Below are 27,905 nucleotides of genomic sequence, written 5' to 3'. Positions count from 1 at the left end.
ATTTGAACTTCAACTCTGCATCTCTTTGCTACTTCAAGTTCAAATTCAATTCAGATTCAGAGGCTCTAAACAAAGAGGCATTTTCATTTCAATTCTGAATTGCACACATCCCTGTTAGTAACAAATGGTGAATGTGAAAAGGTTATTCAATATACAGGCAAGAAACTCGATGATTTTCAGTTACTGCATTTTTGAAAACCTTTATAGAAATACCAACAACAATACAGATGCTGTCTTTACTGTTCTGTTGACATCATGGGGTGCTTTTCTCTCCTGAGAAATGAAGAATCCAATCCATCTTTGATGACAAACTGTAAGAATGTCTCATGTCTGAAAGCCTTGTGTTGTATCTCTGGCGACAGTAATGAAAATGCCTTCATGTCAGACTGTGCATTACATCTAGCTGGTGGAGAAATCCTTGCAATCACAGACTGGACATAAATATTACAAAACAATGCTGTGGTTAAATTTTATGTGTCTGTCATTCTGTCTGTCAATTCCTTATGATGCATCCAAACATTATTATTAGACCTGGTATCAAGAACGTGTTTTTTTTTCCTTGATGTGCACTTACAGGACGTCCAGATAGCTGATGCTGATGAGACTGTCCCAAGCGCATAGTGAATGTAACTCAAAATACAAACCAATAGATACTTTACATATGTCATTTACCAAAACCATACACTGTGAGGACTTTAAAAACATAACTTAAAAGCTAAGGGGACCACATGTCCTCTTTTTCCTGGATATGTCCTGGCCATGGTTTCTAAATTGCCTAAAATTCAGCAAGTATGAAAACAATAGGAAAGAAAAGCCAAAACCTGGACATTTTAGGCAATTTAAAAACTCTGTCTGGGAAAAAGAGTACGTATGGTCACCCTAATGAACAAAATGAAACAAAATAGACATGCCTTTAACCAAAAGACCAAGAAAACAGTGCATGTATTTACATACAAACTGACACTGCAGTAAAAATTGCAGCCAGAGTTCGGAATTTCAGCCAAAAGCTGATCAAGATTTCTTCATCGGTTCCCCAGGAAGTAGGTCGGGTTGGTTTTGAGAGGTCTAAACAGGTGCGAATCCTCCACCCACAGTCCAAACAAACTCTGTGGCAAGAGTGAGATGCCTACCTGTGATTTCTGGCTTTCGTTCAGGCGTTCGGGATCTCCAAGCAGGCTCTCTAAAAGTGCTTCTCATGGTTTGTTTGAGCAGTTTGTGGAGGCCCTATTGGCAGCATGGAGGAATATGGAGGATGAGGGGTTGGAGGTGAGAAAATCTAGACCTGTGTTCGAGTAGGAGCGGTGCAGAGCGGCGGAGCGTCCCGCGGAGTGGGCAGCGCAGTGGCGCGTGTGCTGGGACGGCTGGTCTACACTTCGCTGGAAATGGAGCGAGACGGTATGAGGACATCGGGGGGGACGGGGAACCGATGAGGCTGATGGTCATGTGATCTCAGTGAATGAAGATCCCCTTGGAGTCTGTAAGGGGGAGAGAGAGTGTGAGGGGAGAGAGAGAGAAAGGATGAGAAACCAAGACTGGAAGGTGGAAACTGTGTTCGGACTGATGCACCGAAATTATTTTTTTTTACTGAAACACCAAAAAACGAAATTGAAACAAACCAAATATAACATTTATTACGAGCTGATACAAACATTTAAATTGTATATTTAAATTGTATATATATATATATATATATATATATATTTATATATATATGATATATATATATATATATATAACTTTTTAATAATATAGTGATTTTTCTACTACAAATGGTTGATGAAATATAAACATGTAAACGTGGGCTGTATTAAAATTTATTTTCATGACAGATTTATTAAACAATGAAAACATCGCAAACAGGTTAAGTAAAAATAAATATAGTCAATATGTAATATAGTGCTTATATTTATTAAAAAACGGTGCTCCTCTCTAGAGTTATTTTTTCTTGCTAACTATCGAGTTTATGGTCGTTTATGAATGCCTTTTTTGAAGTAAATGAAAGAATTCCAAAACTACATTTATTGTTTGTATTTTGTGGTGAAATTGACAGAATTTGAAAGCTCAGACTTTTGTTTCATGTTAAAAAGAAAAGCACAAAGCTTATTGCGATTATTGGATAACAGGCACGCTACAAATAATGTTTTCTTGCAATTCTGAAAAAAAAAAATGGTCAAAACTTTGAGTTGAAAATTCAATCTTCTTACTACTGTGAGTTAATATGTCACAATTAAGACTTCCTTTTTCAGAATTACAATTCAGAATTTTTTTCCCTTTAGAATTTCAAGAAAATTCTTACAATTGTGAGAGAAAAAGTCGCAATTACCTTTTTTATTTTTTAATTCCATGGCAAGAAAAAAAGTCAGATTTTTGAGATAAAAAGTTGCAATAACCATTTTTTTTTATTCCGTGGTGAGAAAAAAAAGAGAATTGTGAGAGAAAAATGTCACAATTAAAAAAAAAAATTACGCTTTATTTTTATCCCACAATTCTCAATTTTTTCTTGCACAATTTTCTTTACAATTGTGAGTTTATATCTCGCAATTCAGACTTTTCTTCCTCAGAATTTCAAGAAAAAAGTCAGAATTGCAGAAAAAAAGGTTAGAATTGTGAGAGAAAAAGTCGCAATTACTTAAAAAAAAAAAAATTATTCCATGGCGTGAAAAAAATTCAGAACTGTGAAAGAAAAAGTCGTAATTACCATTTTTATTTTAATTCTGTGGCGGAAATCGGATTGCATAATGTTGTGTGCACGAAAAAGATGTTGACAGTCAAAACGTGACATCGGAAATTAAACATCACTGTTTCGGTCAATGATTTCGGCCCTCTATGACCCCTTCACTTGGTTGCCTAAATTTCGGTGCATCACTAAATAAAATGTGAGACTGAGGGAGAAAAGGGATGGCTGTATGGTCGAGGTGACAAAGAGAGGAAAAGAAAGCAAAGTAGTTTCAAAAGTAAGGAGGATGAGGGTGGCCTACTACGGGAAACACACTGTGGTAATTTTTCCCAGAATGAACCATCTAATGGCCTTCCGTCTTTGAAGTTCCTCATGCTACACAGTCCATTTTCTTTTTCGTAAAGGTACATCTGCTCTAAAAGAATTCCCATCAAGCCATTGAGGGATCAATGAGTTAATGGCCCTAAACATTCAGCTGCTTCTTAGTTACTCTATTATAAAAGTACTATAACGTCTCTTTAGGATAAGCAAGGAGCCGATCCTCCAGAGCAACAGTGGGTTTTGCAGGGTGCTGTGGTTGGCGTTTGGGTTGTGCAGGTTGGACATGCTAGTAAAGGGAGAAGGAGGGCCGGGTGGGTCTTGGGAGTCACATTAGGGTCCACTGGGTCAAAAAGAGAAGGACAGGGTGGGGCATAATCCATCCCCCTTATGTGTGCAGCCCTGCCACTAACCCACTCCCACCCCTTACCTGAGTGCCACTTAACTTTTCAAGTGGACTCTCTATGCAGGGCAGCGCCACCATGGGCATGCCCAGGACAGACTCAGGACGCTGGGGTCCGCCCAGCGGGGGTGGGGGCTTTGTCTGTTGGAAGTTGTTGATCACACACGTCACCTAGAGAGAGAAGAGAGAGTGAAGATAAAGAGAAGAAGCAGTGGAGCAAGTGATGTAGAGATTAGATTTTTTTTAATGCTTTGGAAAGAAGTCTCTTATGTTCACCAAGGCTGCATTTATTTGATCAAAAAATACAACAAAAACAGTAATATAGTGAAAAATTAATACAATTTTAAATAAGTGTTTATGTAGTTTATTCCTGTGATGTCAAGGCTGGATTTTTCAGCATCATTACCCCAGTCTTCAGTGTCACATTGATCCTTCAAAAAATCATTCTAATATGCTGATTTACTGCTCAAGAAACACTTCTGATTATTATCAATGTTAAAAACAGTTGTGCATTACACAATGCATTACAAATGTATTAAAATTAGGGATAATTCAGCTAATAATTATGATTTGGTTTTTGTAAGACCTTATTATGATTATTTTGAGGTGAAATAGCAAATTATGTAGGAGTGCAAAAAAATGTGACTTTTGATTTTGCGTTGATTCAGCGATCACGGAATCATGAAAAACTGGAGGGACTGATCATAAATGTCTTTACGGTCACTTTTGACCAATTTAATGTGCCCCCCCCCAAAAAAAACCTTACTGACCCCAAACTATTAAATAGTAGTGTATATGCATTTATTTCCATATGTATATTATACATTACTTGTTGTTTTATCACACTCCACACACTCTCACCAGAAAGACAGCGATGGCTCCGCCGGTGAAGTATCCAGCGAGGACGTCGGCCCAGTGGTTGCGGTATTCAGCCACTCTGACCACACCCACCAGCATGGCCAGACACAGCAGAGTCAGACTGAGGGTGGGTTTGGTCAGACGCGTCCCTTTAGTCCTAAACACCAACGTCACGTACATCTGCAAGCACAGACAAACAGTGGTGAAGAATATGACTGATACAAGTTCTATTTACTATTATTTCAAGAGATTATATACACAGTATACACCATACCTAAACTTAACAACTATCTTACCAGGTATTAATAAGCCCACGGTTTAGCAGTTTATTTGGACACAAAGTCATAGTTAACTGTGAGAATTGGTCCCCAAACAAAAGTGTGACTCAATTCATAATAGCCGTTTTCTAAATAAATATATTCTAAAATGGAATTGATTCACGTAATGGAAAGTCTTCAGCCTTAATATTTCAGTGTGAAAATTAATTAAACCCGAACAGTAGTTCTCAGTGTGTGTGTGTATAAGTACACATATAACCTTGCTCATAACTGTGGTCTGAAATGCTAGAAATGGTCTTTAATAATCTAAAATAGAAAAGGCGCCTGTTTGACAATCTTAAGGCCAATTCACACTGCACCAACAGACGCCGACAAATGACAACAGACACGATTGTCAGGTTTTGTCTGATCAGTGTGTTATGCCTGTCATGTTATATCAGCGTTTGTCGGTCTTGGAATGTCTGAGAAGTGATGTACTGTACTCGTTGGTCTGCATCTGTTGGTGTGTTGTGAATTAGCCTTTAACCACCAAGACATTATTGTTTAACCATATTCACCAGAAAAAAACACGATGAACCAGTTTTAATATTTTTACTGGTGACATCGCCATACCAGTGCACCAACTAGACCAGTAAAAAAAAAAAGACAAACACTGAAATTCATAGTAGTGTGAAATGCTCTTTCTCGAAGCTTTGCAGGTTGACTGCTGACTTTTTAAAAGAAAACTATATAATTGCAAGGTAGAATATTATTATTTAAGGATATAAGCTTTAAGTTCCAGTTTTAGCACAACCCCAGGAAACATCAGCCATTTTTGATCACAATCACTAGCTAACAATCACTTTTTGTGTCCTGGAGTTTGTGAGATTGCTCATAACTGTTCTCTTTTGTTTGTCTGTTAGTGCATAATATGAGATTCAGTCACATCATTAAAACACCTGTAGGTTTTATATACTCACTACTGTATAGACTGCAGAATAAACACTAAGGGCCGCATCTTTGGAGGGAAAGGATTTCCGTGCAGATGCTACTATGAGGGGGTTTCCTGTGCAGGCTTTGCGCTCTGTGATGTACTGTAGGTTGGAATGGCAGCCCAGTGCTGTGTAATTCGGTCTGCATGCTGACAGGAAGTGAGGCGTCTGGTTTCCTGTTACTACCTGTCCGGCACTGGCAAAGATGGTAGTGGTGAACACGCCGAAGGTATAGACACCTGAGTGACAGCACAGAGACCAAAGAACGAATGTAAAATGTGTAAAAATGGTTTTACATTGTTTTATATTAAATTATTTTATATTGAAAAATGAAGTATACTTTGAAAGGCTACATGTTCAACTGTACGCATACGCTATGGTACAAACACAAAAACAAAGCATACTTTGGGCTTTTGATGCATCTGAAATATAATCAGGATCATAAAAATATGAAAGTTAGTATTTGAGCTTTAGAGCCTATAGTTCTCTTCCTAAAAGGTTAATTTTTAGTTCCTTATGACATCATTGCTATCATCATCTTCAGTGAATGCTGATGTACCTAGGAAGCGTATGATGCGTCTCAGCAGAGGGTTGAAGTAACAGCACGCTGTGACTATGGTCTTCTCCTGCATGCCCTCCGACCTCATGAAAAACACACCATCACCTCGCCAGCCAGAATCTGAGGAAGAAAAAACAACGAATGAAACAAACAGTAGCTGCCAAAACATCCACCAGCCCATTTGTTTGGGCATTACTGATGCTCCATTTGGTTGAAATCCGAGTGTGGGAAACTCTTGCTAAGCAGGCATTTCCAAAATCATGCTAACAGTCCCTCATTTTCACTGTTCTCAAATGCCAACACCAGAATCTCATTATTTCTGATCTCCCTGGTTACGGTTTTAAGAGGAGTAACAGCTCATCAACGTGACTAATTCTGCTTTGCAATGTAAGAGGTGTGCACACATCACCACTTTATGTGTTTAAATACTCACACTGTGTGTGAATATGTCTCCTTTACATTGAAAATAGTAATGTAGTAATATTTTGCCTGTTGTATATGGTAGAAGCTAAAAACCATGAACACAACTATGGAAGGGAAAAGAAAATACCTAAATTACATTAAATACAGGTTCACTTGCAATAAAACCGTATTTGTGTTGACCACAATGCGTTTTGTGCAAAGTATTCATGGCTCAGAGCATGAAACCATAAAAATTCAAAAGACGTTTATAAATCAAACAAAAACCAAAGAGGAGACTGGGAGAGAAAACTTTTAAAAAGACAATTTTTCTCTTAATGTGTATAATAATCTGCGATGTCCAGTATACTGGAGACCATATTTGTACTGAAAATAAAATTAAATAAAAATTAATAATAAAATACACAAATTACAAAGAATTGAAAACAAAAATGTGAGTAACGCTGTAAAAAAAAAAAAACAAGTGATGGGATGAGATGCATAAGACTAAAATAAATAAAAATAAAAAGATTATTCAAATAATTTATGAAGTACTGTATGTAAAATAAAAAAGTGAGTAACACTTCAGGTAATGTTAGAAACAAAATATTTAAAACACCCCAGGCATGGGATGTGATGCATAAGAAAAAAAATAATTAAAAAAATAAATGAAATAAAATAAAAAATACTTGGGACAGGATGCATGAAAATTTAAAAATAATACACTGAAATAATAAAGACAATGTTATATAACTACAAAAGTGAGGTAACTAAAACTACTTATTCCATGTTGCTGAGATATGAAAAAAGTGAAGTAACACTGAAAGTCATGTTAAAAAATGCATGGAATGTCCAATATATTGGAGACCACAACTGTACTGAAAATAAAATAAAATATATAATATAAAATACACTCAAATTATAAAGACAATGTATAACTAAAAAAGCAAGTAATGCTAAAAGTAATGTAGAAAAAGTTAATGTTATCGAATTTCAATTTACTTGAATATGATAAATCATTTTAGTACTGTGTTGGGTCACCACTTGATGATCAATGTAAAAACAAAACAATGTGAGAACCACTGAACTAAACATCTCTGAGCGATAATGCTATACAAGTGCTTCCCTGGCAGTGATAGAAGAACCGGAGACCATAAACACAACATCACACCTTCAACACAAAGAGACAGAGAGAGACGTCAGAGAGGGACGGGGCACGACATTCACATCACAACATTTTCCCAGTTTAGCACCTGACCGCTGACACAGACTGAGTGTGACATCAGTCATGCGCACACACACACTCAGTCCATATGAGTCATGCACCAAGAGAAAGTTTGGAGGGGTCGCAATGACATAGTAAGGGAGACTGCATTTCCATTTTTGGGTGAATTATTTTTAAACGCTGACTGTGATGATGTTGTGAATTGACAATGTGCGTCTAATACTGTGTGTGTTTAGTCAGACTGTGAACATCAGTTCAAGAGTGAATAATGCACCATTAAATGAGATAAAGCTGCGTTTCTAGATCCTTCTTTCTTATTAGCTTTCAGTCTGTCATGGATGATTAGGCTCATATGCTTCTCATATAAATATATAATATAAAATATCAACACATCAATGACTCCCAAATGGGTGCAGCAAAGGGTCAAAATCAAGAGCTAACCTCCAAACCACAACACCGCCACCCTAACAAATTTGATACAAATTAAATATGAAAAGTTAAAGTAAATTATCTGAAAAAAAGGAATAAAAACAGCCTTCTTATATTAAAATAGATGGTCAATAAATTGATCAATTTAATGCATCCTTGCTAAATTAAAGCATTAATTTATTTCTAAATAAAAAACAACCATAACACAAAAATCAGACAGTCAAGCGATGGTTGTGTGATGAAACAGAATGAAAGCTGCTTAACCGTCATCTCTCTTATCGCGACACAAAACAGATCATGAAGTGACTCTTCCCTGAGGTGGCGAGTGGACGTTCATGCCATGACAGACAGGTGCACAGTTCAGGCATATGTTGAAATGCCAGCGCTTTGCCCCTCGAGCAGCCGGTGCCATCTGCTGCAGTTTCTCAGGTGGCATCGCTGTGCATCTCCACACTCTCCAATCCTCCCTCTGGCCTCAAAAGTGTAGATTTGAGCAGTTTTTTAATACAGTTTACACATCGAATCACGCTGAAACAAAGCAGGAGGTTTTATGTGGCTGATAAAATGAATGTGTGGGCGATCTAGTGGACCTGTCTAATGCACGAGGAGAGCACTAACATCCTCAAAATAGCTATAACTCAAGATATGAAAGCACATAACTCAAAATATTCTGATCAAACAGTTCAGGTTACCGCTTTGTCAGTTTCTGGAAGTATTATGGCAAACTGAAGAGCTAAATGATTTTAAGAGACTTCATTGCTCTTTCTTTATGTTTGTTTGATCACAAGACTATGCATTTTTGGAACTTGATAGCCTGTGATAGCATATTTTAATTGTATGTGAAAAAAGACAGAACTGTTCCATTAACTCTATCAAAAGCCTACTGTATCATATTTAAATCAATCAAAACTTTGCACAAAATCTACAACATGCCTTTAAGTCATCTGACTGATAGTTCATACATTTTTGTAACAAGTAAAAGGCTTTTTAGCATAATTGTAAATATCAAGATGAAAAATACTGGGACTGAAGCAAACTTAGGTTTACCTGATTATCCATAAATCTTTTTTTTTTTTTTTTTTTTTTTTTTACATCCTATTAAAATATGTATCAAATATCATCCGTCAGGCTTTTTGACCTCCTTTCGCTTTGATAACTTTGTACGAAATAATCGCTGTTATTTGGGATGGTGCGCTGTTACCGCACTTTCCGCCATACATTTTGTTTGGTGTCAAGACCAAATAATTCAGTTTTAGTCTCATCTGACTCCAAATCTTTAAGGTGCGTTTTGACAAAGCTCAGTCGTGACTGCATGTGGCTTTTCTTGAGGAGTAGCTTTTTAACTGCAACCCTCCCATACAAGCCACAATTTGTGATATTGTTTTCACATGCACACAATGACCACTCTTTGTCATAAATTCCTGCAGCCGCTTCAGTGTTTGGTCTTTTCATTCAGTTTGGGAGTGACGTCCTGATCCAGGGAGGGCCTGTGTTGTACCAGATATCTTCCACTTCTTAATAACAGACTTCACTGTGCTTCAAGGCATTGATACAGCCTTTGACTTTTTTTTTTGTTTGTTTCCACCTCCTGACTTGTGCCTGTATATTAGGGCTGCACGATTAATCGCATGCATTTGTCATGCGTGTCTCATCAGTAAAGCCGGTTCCGTGATTAGCGGTAAATGTCCGTCCCCCTGTTTTCAAACGGGAGCGGCAGTTAATACACAGAGCCGTAGTTCACTGACAAGCTACGCAATATTCTGTTCATAATTGAGATTAACTCGCATTCGATATGAACACGATATTGCGTAGCTTGTCAGTGAACTACGGCTCTGTGTATGAACTCCCGGTGCATTTGAAAACAGGTGACGGATATTTACCGCTAATCACGGAACCCAGCTTTACTGATGAGACACGCATGACAAATGCATGCGATTAATTGTGCAGCCCTACTGTATATATATATATATATATATATATATATATATATATATAGATAATATATACACACATATACAAACGTATACATCTACACACACATATATACACACTACCACACAACTTGCAGTTGCTATCTCAACTTTTCAGAAAACAAAACCTGCAATACCTACAGCTTTTGAAATTGTCAAACTTTTTTAGAGAAGCACATAATTAATTATTAACAGCTTCTTTTTTGATTAGCGTTTGGGATTCTTTTGATCATGCGGTATAGAGATGATGTTTATCTCTGGCTTTCTTTCATCAGTCTGTATCACTCATGCTACCAGTCTCTTGTTCCATTTTCTTCAAATTAATCATCAGCACTGGCAAACTCTCTTTCTTACTTACACTTTTCTTCTTGTTGCATTATATACTCATCTGTAAGTTAGTATTGACTAGAGAATTTTGCAGAACCCTTTGATAAATCACAACCTTTTTATCAGTGAAACTAAACTTACTTGTTTATTATTATTATTTTCTTTTGACTGCTGAAAGTGATACCAAAGTAATTTCTGTTGCTGGAATTTGTCTATGTAAAAGTACTTTCTTGATATCCTTGTAAAAAAAAAAAAAAAAAAGCAAAAGTAACTTGGTTAATTTCTTTAAGCTGGTCATGAAATTGAATGGCTTTGCATGGACAGGGTTTCTCAGTTCTTTCAGACCAGTCCCCAGTGAAATTTAATAAAATAAAAAAATTAAAAAATTAAATATAAATGAATTAAAAATATATATTTATTATAATTATTATAATTATTTATTATTCATAATATTATTTAATAAATACATTAAAATATTTAAAATATTCACCGTGTTCTGTTTAATCTATGAAATAAATGTAAACATACACAATAATTAAATTATATACAATTATTAAAATTATGATAAATTACAACAATTTAAAAATAAAACATGTAAAATACATATAAATAATATGAATTATTAATAATATTATTATGAATAATTAAATGATTTAAAACCTGTTCAATGTGTACTGATTAATCTATCAAATTTAATTTAAATGAAATGAAATAAAAAAATTCTTAATTTAAAAAATATTTAGAATTATTATAAAACACACAAATTTTAATTAAACACTTGTATCAGTAAGCCATGCAAACCAAATTATACAAAAATCTGACTGTAAGAGGAATATTTAATATGTTGTTATATTAGATAGATTAGTCAGTAGATGGTAAAAGATGAAAATTACTTAACAAGCTGACTGTGTTTGGGTATGAAAACTCATTTCAGAGCTGAAAGTTGTTGAAAATTTATACAAATCACATCGGCACTGTGAGACCAAACCAGATTCAACCAACATCTCGCTGCCCTCAATATGACTTACACAACATGTGTGAGTGTATGTGAATCAGAGGGAATTATCATTTTGATCCTTCCTTGAGAAAACCATTTCTCTGGACTATTGAGAAATAAATGCTTCAGGGCTCTCAGTGTTTGATAGAATTCATCTTAGCAAACAAATAAAAGCTCTCAACGATGCAGGGCTCAAAATGTCACAAACACATGCGCTCACATCTGACCCGCAAGCTCTAGAAACAAACAAGATATTAATTAGAAACTGAAGGTTTCTGTCAAATAGTTTCTGATCAGATTTTAGAAACATGAATAACTTCTCCAGAACAGCATCACGTGTGAAAGACATGAGCAGAGTCACAGTATTAGTGGCTGTACACTGAATGTCATTTCAGCTTCAGTGGTTACAGCTTGAACCTACGACAGGTGACAGAAAACACTCCATCAAAATCACAGAAAGACAGTAAGAGATGTGACACAGGAAGCCCATATAATATTTTTCCTTTTTCTGATTATTATGCTGCCAATCAAATAATGTAGATATCATTTAATTGTGCTTTCTTGTTTCTATTTTTTTCTATGTATTATTATTAACAACAATGCAATTTATAAATATGAATAAACAAATGTGAAAATAAAACCACCGATAAAAATCCAAACAATATTTCTCCAAATTATCATCATATATGCTCACACTTATGTAATCTATTGATTTATTTTTTATTTGATTTATTGATTTTTTTAGATAGATAACTGTCATCATCACTATTATTATTAATATTTATTATATATATATATAAAAATAGTATTGAAATTTTCACAGTATCAATATAAGTATTAGGACTGTTGTTGTTATTGATGATAATAATAATATGAAGAAGAAGAATATGAATAATATTGTTTGGCTCTTTATTAGGTTATTTTGTTTCATTTATACATTTATTTGTATATTATTAATATTTATAAATTGCATTGTTAAAAATAATAATAATAAGAAGAAGAATGAAACAAATGTAAAAAACACATATTTGACACAAATGTAATATATATACTATGTGTGTGTGATTTATATTACATTTGTTCCATTTTTGCATAACAACTATACATACAATATATATAAAGTTATGTAATATATTTTTATTTACTTATAATTATTTTTTGATGTAGTGTTTTTTTTATAGCCATAAGGATAGATACAGATCAAATTCTGTAATTGATAAATGATGCACTGCATTTTCAATGACAGACTGACCATTATAACATATAGTATGAATCAGTGACGTCTCCTTGTGTAGTCTGTGATGATGGGAACAGCTCTGATGATGGATGAGTTTAATTAAAGATCCTGAGACCCCCAGAGTCTGATGTGGACATCTCCTCTCCCCCCTAAGAGGACTGAATATGACTTCAGAGAGCTCAGGGCAATCAGAACATCTGTCCAACATGCTGACACGGACGCTACAAAACACAGATGTGTGTCTGTGTTTGATGGTGTCAACCAATGTCACATCACCCAAAGGCTTCGCTGTCTGCTTTCTGATTAACACTTTGTTTCATAGTTTGTGGGCCATTCAAGTTCAGCTGCTGTAAGACATTTCTGTGGTACTAAATGAACCTGCAGACTCTCAAAAACTCCCCTGTCTGCTACAGCTAAAGACAGAAGAACAGATACTATGATACCAACATGTTCAAACAATTTAATTTATATAATATATGTACACTACAGTACAAATATTTGGTCCGTAAAATACTTTTAATATTAATACTTTGAGCAAGGATGCATTAAACTGATCAAAAGTGTCAGATCTCTTTTGTAACTTTTTGTTATAAATGTCTTTACTATTAAAAAAAGTATCACAGTTTCCATTTAAATATGAAGCAGTACAACTGTTTTCAACACTGATAATAAAAAATGTTTCTTGAGCAACAAATCAGCATATTAGAATGATTTCTGAAGGATCATGTGACACTGAAGACTGGAGTAATGATGCTGAAAATTCAGCTTTGAGCACAGCAATAAATTACATTTTTTAAATATATTTATATAGATTAAATACATGCAGCCTAGCTACTAAACCCAAAATTTTTAATTGTTGTGTAAAAATTACTTTTATGCATGATATTTTATTTATTTTATGCATAAAATAAAGAATCTGGGTGACCGTGTTACTCTGCGTTGGACAGAAAGTGACCGTGTCCCGCTGGACAAAAGCACCAGATGTTGCACATTTCATTCCCTCTCTTGTTCTCAAAATCCATCATTCCCTCAGCCGGCCATCATAACCTAACTCCAAATGAGCCTCTGCCTGTGCTTCCACACCTTGCTCGATTCCTTGTACTTTCCCTTATTTATGAATCTAACAGAGCTCCTCCATTTCATGCATCTTCAGTTGGCTGTACTTTCTGTGTGAGCATGTTTTTTTTGGCTCTGCCCACAGACACACACTAGAAGAACCACACACGGCTCTGGCAGACTCAGAAAAGCAGAGAGGCAGATCCATGCGGTCCCGCAATCTGTTGCCTCCGGTTCACAACATGGCAGGGAGACACCAGTAAAAGCATCACCTACAAACCCCTCACATCCAGCTACAGTTGCCGTCTACACCTTCCTCACTGGAGCTCACGCTTCTGCTGCTTTTCAGCATCAACTTGATCTCAGACGTTTCTCATAAAATTCCCTTAGGTCAAGTTAATTGCACCAATAAGGATTAAGCTTATATTTAGTTTAAGTCAAGGTTTATCTAATTATTCTAATGCATCAAACTTTAAACCTTGTTTAAAATAGGTATGTTTAAATTTAAACCATAATTTTGATCCTTGTTTTAATTTACATTTAAGATTTAAGTTTAAACCTGTTGCTCCATTACTTTAAACTTACATTTCAATCTCATTTAGGGATTCATTTTAAACCTGAAGGTGAGGAGGAACTGATTTTGATGAGAAATGTTGAGATCTCTGACTTTTGATTGCAGACTTTGGTGTTTTGGCAAAACCAAGCAGAGTTTGAGATGTTGATGAGAAATCGGCTGAGACACGTTAGATAGAATTGGAGTCTTATTCACAGAAGAAACATCTGAGAAGCACACAACACAAAACACCCTCTCCATTTAATCTCACTGCTGCCTATGAGAAACTACTGAGAAATTAAAGAGACATAAGAGCTGGTTATTAAATAAGTACTGGCACATTGTGAATTACACAAAAAGTCTTTCCAGGTCATAAAATTATCAGAATTATTTAAAAATTATTAAATTATCCAAAAAGTTGTTTTAGACAATGTGATATCATGATGATAAATTTACTACCAAATTATTATTATTTAAATAAGGTCAGAATTTTCTACATTTTCTTTCTCTATAATAGTGATCCTCATTAGATTCTTTTTGTAATAATACAATTTTATTTATGAACTAATTTATTATAATGCATGTTATATTTATGTATTACAATTTTGTTATAATAAAAAACAACAACACTTGTTTTACATTTAATTGTAACTATTTTATTTTATTATCATTTAATAAATATTTTACAATTAAAAGAATTATTATCTATTACGGTAATGAGAATTGGATTATTTTTGGCATTATGATAATGATTTGTTTTTGAGTGTTTAGAATTATTTAATTAATTGTAAATAATATAACAAAAAATTACTACAAATATATGCATCATATTTTATATGTATAATTATTTATACATACAATTTATTATATGTATAAAATATGTAATTTATATAAAACCTGTTTTTAGCTATATTAATTTTTTTTGTGAATGTGCTTGTTTGTAAGACTATTATTTTGGCTAAAATTGTTTGATTACATAGAAATGTGAATATAAAATAATAATAATAATAATAATAGTTGTTATTATTATGATTATTATTACTAAATAAAGTTATAAAAATATTACATAAAATCTAAATATTACAAAAAAATACTAGGCCTATTTTAGAAACCTATTTTGTAATTTTTTTGTATATATTTTACAGCTTTATTTAGTAATATTAATAAAACTATTATTATTATTATATTTATGGTAATAAGAATTATTATTTTGGCATTTCAATAATGAGTTTGTCACAAACAAAATGTATAATATACAAATGAAATGATAAAATATATAACATTTAAATATAAAATATTCAAAACATTGAATTTGATTGATGTTGGTGTGAAGTATGACATGTTCTCAGGATTTGTGAGATCTGGATTCTCTCTCTCACACAAAAGCACGTGTACATGTACATCCTGATACTGAATAATGATTCATTCTTTATCACCCATGCTGAAGTTGATCCTCACTGCCCACAAGCAAACAAAAAAGAAAAGAAATGAAGGAAAGACGCAGGTTACTCACGGTTATAGTGGGAATAGCAGCGACCAGAGAGTACACGAGCACCGGCGGTACGTTACTGGTCTCCTCCGGTCCAGGGTAAGGTTTGGAGAACGTCTTGTCGAAGCAGAAGAACCCCTGGATGTGCACGGGAAAGGTGTCCGTGTATTCGAAGTAGTACGCCAGGAGAACGGTGCCTGCCATTATCACCAGCTGAAAATAGAACATGATCCACGCTTTACAACCAGAGAACAAGACGCTCCGCCACAGCCCGCGCGCGACCGCACAATCAGAGACGCACGCGCGCACACTCTCCGGCGTCGTGATACTGAGAGCGCTACATGCTGCTCCGCGGGAAAGCCGCACAGAGAGAGCGAGAGGAGAGTGGAAAACGCGGACCGGTGCGGCGAGAGTCAGCGGGGAGGGACAGCGTGAATTGGAGCCTGAGCGGACACAAATTGGCTCAGCTGCGCGTGTGTGTGTCCGCGTGCGCGCTAGTGACATTTGGGAAGTGTGTGAAACACAACGAGGGTGTGAACACGCTCATTAGCGACTTTCGAAACGAGCTCGCCTTCATTCAGTCCTTCTCATTCAACCTTTACAAAATAAAGACAACACCTTCTGACACAAGCAAATTAACTACTTATAATGACTCCAAAGGGTTGAGGTACACTGAAAAAAAATTGGTGTTGAATTTTGAAAAATTTCACACACAATTACAAAATAACGGCAAGTAGCCTAACACATTGAATTATACATGATAGGCCTGTTTTGAAGTAGAAAAACTGAAACTGTATTTTCTTGTAAAACTTTGAAAAAAAAAAGCATTTAACAACGTAAGGCTGTATGGTGTGGTTAAAAAAAAATCTCTAATTATGATTTTTCTGATAATAAAGGAATAAAAAAAATCAGGTTTGCTTTGTGGGGCTGTATAATTTGTGGTTATATATCAATATGGTTAATTAATACTACTAAAAAATAAATATTACTTATAATATTTCACTGTAAAATAATAAAATGAGTATTTAAGAAAATTTTCACTCAGAAATTTCAATTACATTGGAAATAAAGATGCAATTTTGTAGGAAAACTCAAATACTTCAAACATACTTCAACAATCATTGCTTTATTAACAACTTAGAAGATAAATACAAAATAGGGCTGCTTTTTCTAATTATGATTTTTCTGATAAAAAATTGTGATTTAAAATCAGGTTTGCTGTGCTTGTTTGTAGAGCTGCATAATTTGTGGTTATATATCAATGTGGCTAATTAATACTACTACTGCTGCTACTCTTACTACCACTACTAATAACAACAACAATTATTAATATTATTATTACTAAATAAAAACTATAAAATTTACTAGATAAAAACAAATTTTACTATTGCAATACCACTGTAAACAAAAAAAGTGTATAGAAAATGAACAAAAATAATCCTTGTTTTATTTTATTATTATTAATAAATTATTATTATTTAAAATTATTATTATATATTACAACTGTAAAATTGCTAATTTTTAGGACTGTCTTAATTTCTTCACTTCTGTTTTAGATTTTATTGTACCTTATATTAAAACTATAAAAAATATGCTGGTATGTTTTGCATTGCCAAATGCACATTAAAGTGACCCAAACTCAGATCAAATACAGAAATGATCTGCTCTGAGACGCTAAAAAACACTGGATCATGAGCTGTTCACACATTTAATTGTCATGGTGAAGAATAAAACATTGCAGGTTTAAAGTATTCAGCAAAATTTTGTTTCCTAACATTACAGCCTGAATATAATTGTAGATTATAACAGCCAAGCAGAAATGTATTTATTTGTATAGTGCTTTTTAAAACACACATTGTTCTAAAGCAGCTTTACAGGAAATATAAAGAAGATAAAAGGAAGAGCTTAGATTTGGTGTAATGCAATGCTGGAAGTGTCCACCAGGGGACAGACTGGAGCTTTAAAGATTATTAATGGTGCTTGATGGGGCAAAAATCGCTATTGATATTTCATTTTTAGAGTAAGAAACTTGAGCAAGCCCCTAACTGTAAGTAACTAAGTACATATAGTTATGATTTTGGACAATAAAATAGACCAATAATAAATAAACAAAACAATGTAAAAAAATCATAGGTATACAATCATGATGTAATATTATAAATTTACATCAGATTTACATAAAACATCATAAGGGTGGACTTTAAAATATATTAAAACAGAAAACAGTTTTTAAATTGTAATTATATTTCAGAATATTACATTTTTAAAAGCATTGGTGAGCAGTAGAGAATTCTTAAAAAAAATCATCTTATAAAACAGTAGTGTACATATTTAGTAAACAATATTTGCTCTTGCACTATAATATCATGAGTATGTGAACACAGACCCACATGTAGTGTTTAACATGCACATCTGATCATTCATTGGAAATATTCAACTGAAATGTTAAAATAGTATCTCACTGGAACATGCTGCTTTTATTTGGCATGGGTTTGTGAAACGATCATTAAACGCACTGTACCAGAATCACTCTGTGGCTCTGTGTTCACTCAAAGAGTCTAATTAGAGAGCAGGGGGAGGAGAAATATTCCATATGGCAACATGTTTCTCCACAGCAAGCAAAATTCAACATTAATCTGCTGTCAACACTCAGTTCTATATAGTTTAGCCAGAGAAAAAAGTTCAGATCAGTTCAGTCTAAAATGTATCCTGGAGACATGACTGTATGAGTACGTCTGCTGCACCAAACCCATATAAAGAGAGCACGTGCTGTGGAAGACATGAGCAAAAGAAAACGGGTTAATATGTGTCAGATGCATATGAAATTTGCTCTGTAATATATGCACTTCTATATTGTGGTGCATACAGCAAACAAGTTGAGATTGATCAATAGAGACCCTCGCCGTATTAACCACAGCATCACATTAAGCAAAGCTGACAGGCGACTCCACAGTTTGGAGAAGCGCTGCGGAGGACACGCTTGATTGTGTTTGGAGGAGAGTGGAGAGAGGGACTTCCAAAGGACAAGATTCATCGCTGTCATAAATTAAGGATGACAGATGTGGTGTTATTTCAGGAAGAACGCGGTGAACCGAAGATCTGTTTCATAGCCTGTTTCAGAAGGTACAACTCCCCAGAGATTTCTGACGTCTTTCTGATTCAGGGTTTTTATTTTAAAATAATATTTTTATTAATACAATTTTTTTTTTAATCAAAAATGTAATTTTTACTTGAATACATTTTAATTACATAATTTATATTGTTACTATTTATAATATTTTATATTCATATTATTTTTATTTTTAAAAATACAATATTTTAATTTTAATGTATTATTATTATTGATGTTGTTGTACACTAAAAACAAGTATTATATTAAAATATTAAAAATAAAATATTTAATTTTCATTTATCATTTTCATTTTTTTACCTGAATATATTTTATTTACATTATTATTATTTATATTGTTATCATTAACAATATGTTATTTATATTCATACTATTCTTATTTTAAAAAGTTATATAAATGGATTTTATTTAAATAAATATAATTTTATTTATAATAATAATAATAAAAATAATAGCATTGTTTTCTTATATGTATTTATATTAATTTTTATATATACTTTAACAGAAAATTTATCTAAATTTCAGTTAAGCTCAGAGAATGAAGGACAGACAGATATGACTCATAATCTCAGTGTCATTCAAATGTCTCGGCTCTAATTGGGCCTGAAATCAGTCTAGTCTTTCAGAGTATTTTTAGAGTTGTCTCTCTTCATGCTGGCAGACACTGAAGGCTGTCTAGCCGTTTGAGTGACAGCTCATCTCTCTTATTCATAGCTCATTATGGGCTTTTATTCTGCCTGATGAGCAGAACTAAACAGCACCAAAGGATGCCATGTACCATATACTTGTACTATATGATAAATGGATACAAAAATATGATCTTTAATAAGTACAGTCTTAGCTGCCCTCCAAATGTCTTTAGGTGGGGCTGGTTTTGGACACTTCTCTAGCTAAAAACCAGCTTGGTAAATTTGGGATACAGTCTTACACCAGTTAAGAGCAGTAAACCTATATCAGGTCAGATAGACAGATCCAACAGTCTTGATTAAATTAGAATTCAAGCATTTACTGCACAAAATGAGTAACTTTTCAACAGGTTTGCTGTTGCTTCACAATTAGCGGCTTGTTAAGAGATGCAGCATAGTGCAGATCTGTGTGATCAGTCTGTTATTAGCCTGTGTTTCAGCATGTGTGCAGTAGATCCTCAGCTGTAAATAAACATTATCCCTCTGAGAAGCCATTCCAGAAAATTCAAGTCATTTAGGACGCTGCCAAATCGTGCTGCTCTTCCTCTCTTTCTACAAGTCTTCTCTACGCTTCTTTCATCCGCCAAGAGCAACACGGTTTCTCTGCCTTCCCGCTGTTAGTCTTTTAATCCTCCATACTGAGTCAAACACAGCACAGCTCCCACAATGCTCATCTGCGACCTGCCAGTTCAAGTGTCAAACTCGTTTAAAAAAAATCTATTTTTTTTTTTTTTTCATTTTCCAGCATCTTTGTAGATCTCCATGCTGCTATCAAATGAGCCAGAGAGACTAGATGGGCTATCGCTCACTACCAAAGATCGACTGATGGTGAGATGTATTACCTTTACTTTTCAAATCTTGCTTGTTTAATATTTAATGCTTTTTAAAGCACCTTTTAAACCATTTCCCTCATAATGTAGCTTATATCAGGTTTTACTATATTTATGGATATTTGCTTACCACAATATAAGCAAAACCAGACCCACAGAGACACAGAAACATACCTTTATATCCATAGATAAACTTATTAATGATTTCACCTCAAGTTGAGAATATTTATTATTCAAAAATAAACCAAACTGATGTGAACAATGGTTTTACTCTCTTCAAAGTCACTGAAGCACCTGCTGAAATGTTGTGCCCTCTACTGGATTTTATAGGAGGTACAAAGCAAATTTGAGGCCACAATTTCATAAAAATGTCAATTTTGTCATCATATTTCAAAATATGTACTATATTTGCCATCATCACTGATACAATATCTGGGATACAGCAGAAAGAAGGACAGTCAGTGAATAATGATTTGCACACAATCAAAAAAATACTGTTTGACTTTTGAAGACTTGTACTAAATGTAATACTTATGCTACTTTTGTGTTTTTTTTTTTGTGTGTGTGTGTTCATGGTTACTGTTTGCTTTATAGTATGATAAAATAGCAGAACGAATATTCTTCAACATTTCTATAAATTATTAATTATATAATATTTATTGACAGTCTTTTCTTTCTGAGAAGCATTGAAAGGGCCAGGCCTTAGGTTTCCCTCTTTAAGCTGTATAACTGGCTGTGTTATGTTTCTTTCATATTCTCAGCCTTTTGCTTTGCCTTGCTTTAGTGAGTCATAGCAATCGTTGAATGTGCTACACAATAAATAAATAAATAAATCAATCACTGTGGCTTATCAAATAATCATATATGCATGCTCCAAGAGCACGATACTGTATGTGTGTGAATGCATGTGCGGGTGTATTACTGCAAGAAAGCAACAAAGAGAAGATTTACACGTGTGGGAGAGAGAGAGAGCATCTTAAAATGATATAGCAAAAGAAGAATACAGACTCAGGGTAGAGATCCAGCTGATTGGTATCCATAGTAACAACAGTGGAGGCAAGTGTAGTGATGTGTTTGTGATGCACACGTGACATTAACACACACACATAATAACACACACTAAAACAATTCAGCCCATTATCTTTCCATCTTTCAAGAAACAAAGAATGAAATAAATTTAGAAATAAATAATTTCTTCCTTAAGCAACATGAATCATAGAAATCATATAATTCTATACTTTTTTTAATATATATATATATATATATATATATATAATATATATATATATATATATATATATATATATATATATAATGACTGCTGCTTTGAAAAAACAAATTATTAATTATATTATAGAAATTATTATAAAATATATTAAAGTAGAGAAAATATTTGAAATTGTTTCAACCTATTTCAACTGTATTTTAATTAAAAAATTTATGTTTATATTTGTCCATATAGACAGAGAGAGAGAACTCACCACATTTACTTTTCGAAATGAAAAATTAAATGTATATCTGTTTGTTTTTTAAATTATTCATTTAGAAAAGACAATGTGGTCTGTTTTCTTCAAGTACGGTTAACTATGACCTGCAAAATCACATGTAAAACTGATCTCAATCAATACAAAGCAAATAGCTGGAGTGTAGCTTCTCTCTATATCATTAACAACATTGATGGTATTGATCTGAGCTTCACTTCCTTTCAGGTCATGACATAACCTCACATCTTTCTCTGTGACCCCATTCAGAGTTCATAAACTTCCTGATTAAACTTGATAAACTCTGGATTATGATTAGGGTTACGGTTATGTGTTAAGGCTGTAGGATAACTCACCTCCACAAATAGGAAACATGGTAAAATGGAGCTACTGCTCTTCGCAGCAGGATTCTCTTCTGCTGCCATTGTAGATCCCTCTTCTTTCTGCTCTGCTCCTCCTTTCACACTCCCACTTTATTCTTCTCACATGAAAGAGAAAGAAAGAACAGGTCCGGAGCTAGAAAACTCAATTATAATAACTTATTTGTCCATGCTCATTTTTTAGGCTCATTTATGTTTTAAAAGCAAGAGGGATTATATGAATTTTTAGTGGCTGAACTCCAAAACAAAACTTTCCCCAAACCTGCAATGGAAAATATTTATTATTTACATATTTCCTGTTCTTGTGTATCCTGCATAGAAAATTATTGCATTATCGTTGACAGTTACATGATCCAAAAAGGTTTCAAATATAAATGGTACACTGAAATACTACAAGGCTTGATGTTTATAAACTAGATTAGGCCGCTTGCTGGATCAATTAAGGTATATGTTGTATTAAGTAATTACTGTTTACATGACAGAGAGTTTATGACCCTCAAGATTAACTATTGAGTTAAGAACAAATAATGTAACCATTTGAAGCAGGTTACAATCTAATTAGTACTTACAAAGCCCCTTTACCTTAGAGTTAATTTACGAACAGATGGTCTAAACCTACCCAGAACTTTCTAAGACTGGACATTCATTGGTCTGTGAACCACAGAGCAGCATTTTGTCAGCAGGTCTGTTCAACATCACACTGTAAACCTCAGAGTTCAGGACAGGGAAATAAATATCACATGAAGCCAGGCACTAAAGCTCTACAACAGAAAGCATCTAGTACATGTCTCCGCTTTTAGTGTGCCTTACGCTCACAGCGGTCAACGTTTTACATCTGTCAGTGTGCAAGTCCTCAGATAATGTAAAAAAAGAGAGAGAGAGAAAAAGAGTGGCAGGCCTGCATTTTTTTTAAATGTCTCCTTGTTGCTGAGCAACACTGGAAGGTTTTCTAAAAAGTCTGTCTATATGTGGTGTGTCGGTTTAATGTCTTTGAGGAAAAAAAGCTAAAGTGCACAATCCCAACCGAGAAAGATGTTCTCTAATGTAAGACTCTAGGGGTAAATTCATCCAAATAAACAAGAAAATTGGCTAACCTGAAAGAAGGTTTAAGAACGAATTGGGTACCTCTTGCTTATTTTTTTATTTTATTTCATCCTTTATAATTTGCTCAGTCTCGCTTGTGTTAACATGCGTTTATAATTATGTAGATGCTTCAAGCTTCAAAAAAAGCCATCCAGGTAAAGTGTCTGGAAATGGTCTAGCATATGGTCTGCTCATAGACTCAGACTGCACACCCACAGACCAGCCATCCAACTACAAAACACCTTCTTCATGCAACACAAAAAAAAAAAGAAAGATCACTCACTTTCAAATCAGAGTGGATGAGTTTTTATCTATTGCACCTTTTATCTATCTTAAAGCACCAAGTTCATTCAATGCGCAGGTTAGTTCACTTATTTGTGTATATGGCAAAATACCTATATATAGCCTAGATACTTTTTAAAATGATATTTTATATATTTTTTATATATATTTTTATTTTATATATTTTAATTATACACACATGTGGGTCTGTGTGTATATGGAAATTTAATTTGTTGTGAATAAATAATTATATTGAATAACACATAATACTGCATATATGTTTAAAAAAACCTTAAAGTTTCAAGGTTTATATACACTTTACCCAGAATGCACCTGCGCTGAATTACTTTCATTTCAATTAAGTAAATTCAATTTTTAAATGCAATTCCTCTTCCTGTCATCCTGACAACTATTTCACAGCTTTTGCACAGATGATGAAGTGAATGCACGTTAAATTAAACAACATTGAACAAAATACAGCCAAGGGAAAATCTGTAATTTGCAATGTGACTATACCTTTGCCTTAAAATATGCTAAATATAACAAATTTAATTATACACATTAGAATTTTTTTTTTTTAACATGACATGATAAAATGTTTAAATTAAATAAAATTTTTGTCATTATTTGCAATTTTTTGCATTATTCTTGTGGTCAGATGGTACTGTGTAAAAATTAGTCAGATGGGTTGACAACTAACTGACAGGTTTTGGTCAATCATAAAGGGAAAGAAAAGGAAATATGCTGCAAAGTGGGCCAGGACTTTGTTGACAGTCCAAAAGTATGGCTGTATATGACTAACTCATTTGTAATCATACTACAGCCCCTCTACTCTACAAAGCCAGGCTGACAAACAAACACAAAGGCAAAGGCTAAAATTAACCCCTTATACTGAATGAGCCACTTCAAACAGGAGGACTTTTCCAAAGATGGAGGGTTGCTGGATTACTACAAATAGAGACTGGGCTGCTATATCCACAGAGAACACTTGAGCTTCATTCAGTACATTCAAGCAGTTGTAGGATCCCAGGGTGCACCAACTCCATTACAACGCAGAGCTTACCCTGACTTTTCATTCTGGTTCAGGTGTGAAAATATAGATGGCCTGTCTCAGCTTTCATATTACATTAGAGTTCAGAATGATTGCTATTTAAGAATGGTGATAAGTACAGTACAACAAAATCTCTGCAAGGTCTTTAACTTTGTGTCTAATCCTATAATGGAGAATAACTTGTGCAATATCTTCACCAAAACAAACTGACTTCAAAAATTCGCAAACAAAAACAAAACAAAAGCTTAAATGTTAAAATCATCAATTCAATCAATCAATTTTAAATTTGATTAAAATGTATAATCATGCAATACAGACTAAATTGAAAAAAAAAAATACATAAGCTGTCCATAACAAACTGTAAAAGAAGTCTCCTCACATCTTCCAATAATTCTCAGTTTTGTCTATTTGTACAGACTGCGGTGGCATTATTTGGATAGGTGAGCTACATCTTTTTGCATGCTAGTCTAGTGTGGCCAGATGGCACCATTCAATCTATTTGGGAGGTCTTGACCAGAATAAGCAGTATTATCTTTACAAATACAACCTGACTTTAACAAACCACAAAAACATGCTGTGAAAAGAAAAGAAAAGCAAAAAGAGAATTACACGCTTAAAAATAAATGTTCCAAAAGGGGTTTTTAACAGTGATGGCAAAGATGAACCATTTTTGGTTCTCCAAAGAACCTTTCAGTGAACAATTCTGAAAATATATATATTTTTTTCTCAGTGTGAATAACATCCACTGTAAAGAATCTTTTGTGGAAAGGAAAGGTTCCAATGACAATAAAGAATACCTAATAATCACAAAGAATAATAACTGATTAGCATTAACTAAAATTAGCAAATCAAAAACTCTAAAATTAACAATCATAAAAATCTAACCCTCAACATCATTATATACCTACCCATAAAACTATTCTATACCTTTCCATATAACTATAGAAATCTTTCTTCTGCAGAACATAAAAGAACGCTAAACACTGAACCCCACTGACTTTCATGCATTGACAACAAAAATCACAGACATTTTTCAAATTCATATTTTGTGTTCCTTAAAAGCAAGTCATACAGGTTTTTAAACCTAAATAATGGCGAGCGACTGAAGACAGTTTTACCAACCATCACTTTCCAGTGCATTCTGTACAAATGAAACTCATAAACCCTTACCAAGCCATGCTGCACAACTAACTCTGTCACTTGTCTTGCTCTCTTCTCAGCATTCCTTCATTTGCCCAACCCAATAATAATAAGACACGTGCTCAAATCAAGAGCCTAATCTTCTTGCTGGCGTACTGTTGTAAGCACCTGGATTACACTGTGTGTGTCTAAATCTATCGCTCCACTGTCTCATCTTTGATTTGAACGTGTCTCTGGGTTTCAGCCACCCCCAAAACACAAGCACGTTTCAAATCAACACATGCATCAGCCGCCAGCATCGCAATTTCAAGCTATTAAAGGTGGGGGATGCATGCAAAAGCAATAAGAGTGTAAAACCCTAAAGGGATTTTGTCATAGCGTTTGGGGAATACCACACCCCCACCCTCCTTCCTTCTCCAAGTCCTTTCTGATTTCCATCGATATGGAGCAGGAAACATCACTCATCCTTCCATGTTGACTCACTCCAAAGCGCCCACACTCGCCCCCACATGCACCCTGAAATTACAGTCATGAACCATCCACAATGACCAGAAGCGTTTGCATGCACAATTAAATGGATAGCCATCCTTACCTCTGCAGCCGTAGCGAAGTAGGGGGGTTACGTAGCGATGGATTCATATGCAGTGGCCATAGCGTGCGTTTTCCATGGAGCTCCTGTGCACCGATCCAGATTCTCTCCTCGTCCTTCCGTCTATCCACCCACCCACGCAGGATTTTTCCCGCGGAGCGTTTCCTCACATTAGCGCACGCAAATGCGCTCACGGTCTGTGTGCAAACCACAGGCGGATCCCTTCTTAATGAGGCGTGAGAGGTTAAACCGTCACCTCAAGCGCAGCTCTCCAGTGCAGCTGCAGCGAGTGCGCCTGTGCAGGGAGTCTAGGGGAGAGTCTGATTTGTATTCAGGCTCGTGCCTCTCTCTCTATCTCTCGCTGAGGATTCAGGTAACAGTGTAAGCTGTAGTGAATGTAGGTTAATGCTATATTCAAAGTGATCTGGTGTTGGTCAAGCGTGCCAAGGGTTGTTTTACAATATCTAAAACAAATAGCAGTTTTAGCATTAGTGATGCTTGGATCAGTATTGATAGTAATGCATACTGAATAGTCTAATAAATGACAGTGATGTCCACAAAAGACAAATGACCTCCAGTATTGGGGAGGGGATCATATTATTGGTTGCCAAACAGGCTTGCAATGTTTAAACAACGGAATCAATGAAACAAACTGGCCATGCCCAGGTGTTTTAAGCCTAAAGACTAATTGAATCAGAACTCCACAAAGTCTCCATGCAACTTTCCCTTAGAAATTACTGACTTCTTTGTTGCAACCTCGAATGTTGAAATGTGACTTGATTAAAAAATTTACTCAGAAAAGTCTGGGGTTCCTTTAATGATGTGCTCCTTTGACATGAGTCAGTAAGTGACATACTTGCACAAAGCCAGAACACCCTAATAACCATCTAGCAACGCCCTAGTAAGTAACTATCCAGAACTCAATGACAACCACCGAGCAACCATCCAGAACACTGTGGCAACCACCTAACAACACCCTAGCAACATTCCAAAACATCCTATCACCACAGCAACCATTCAAAACACTGTGAAGGTCCTTGCACGCCAAGTATGAAATTTACGTATGCATTTTTTTCGTATTCGTCATCCTTAAAATTAGTTATGCACAGAAACCTTGCACACTGAGTCCAATGCGTATTAATTAATCCATTGCCAAAAATTTTGCAAAACAATACGAAATGGAGTCTTCAAGCAGTGAGGATGATTTTGTTGTCCTCTCTCTTCTTAAAAAGAGAAAAATAAAGAGGAAATATTGGGTCCATCTAATCCTGAGATTGTGTAGAGAGGAAGGAGAGTTCCACCTCCTTATCAAGGAGCTGTGGGATTATTCCAGGCTATACTCGAATCATCAGCCAAAAATCTCTTTGTATGGACCTTGACAACCACCTAGGAACACCCTAGCAGTCATCCAAATCACCATGACAACCATCTAGCAATGCTCTAGCAACCATCCAGAACACCTGAACAATAGCAACCATCTAGAAAAACCTAACAACCACCTAGCAAT

General features: G+C 34.7%; 1 protein-coding gene and 1 pseudogene across 1 annotated transcript in view; both read right to left on the bottom strand.

Annotated features, from left to right (window-relative positions):
* LOC109059404 (nuclear factor 1 X-type-like) overlaps window positions 1-27,905 on the bottom strand; it is a 723,368-nt gene that overhangs the window by 275,995 nt on the left and 419,468 nt on the right.
* LOC109048237 lies at window positions 174-26,268 on the bottom strand (annotated as a pseudogene).

This window comes from Cyprinus carpio, chromosome A3 (genome assembly GCF_018340385.1).
Source record: "Cyprinus carpio isolate SPL01 chromosome A3, ASM1834038v1, whole genome shotgun sequence".
NCBI classification, from domain to species: Eukaryota; Metazoa; Chordata; class Actinopteri; order Cypriniformes; family Cyprinidae; genus Cyprinus; species Cyprinus carpio.
The sequence above is the reverse complement of the archived record's forward strand: the minus strand, read 5'-3'. Positions and strand labels throughout refer to the sequence as shown.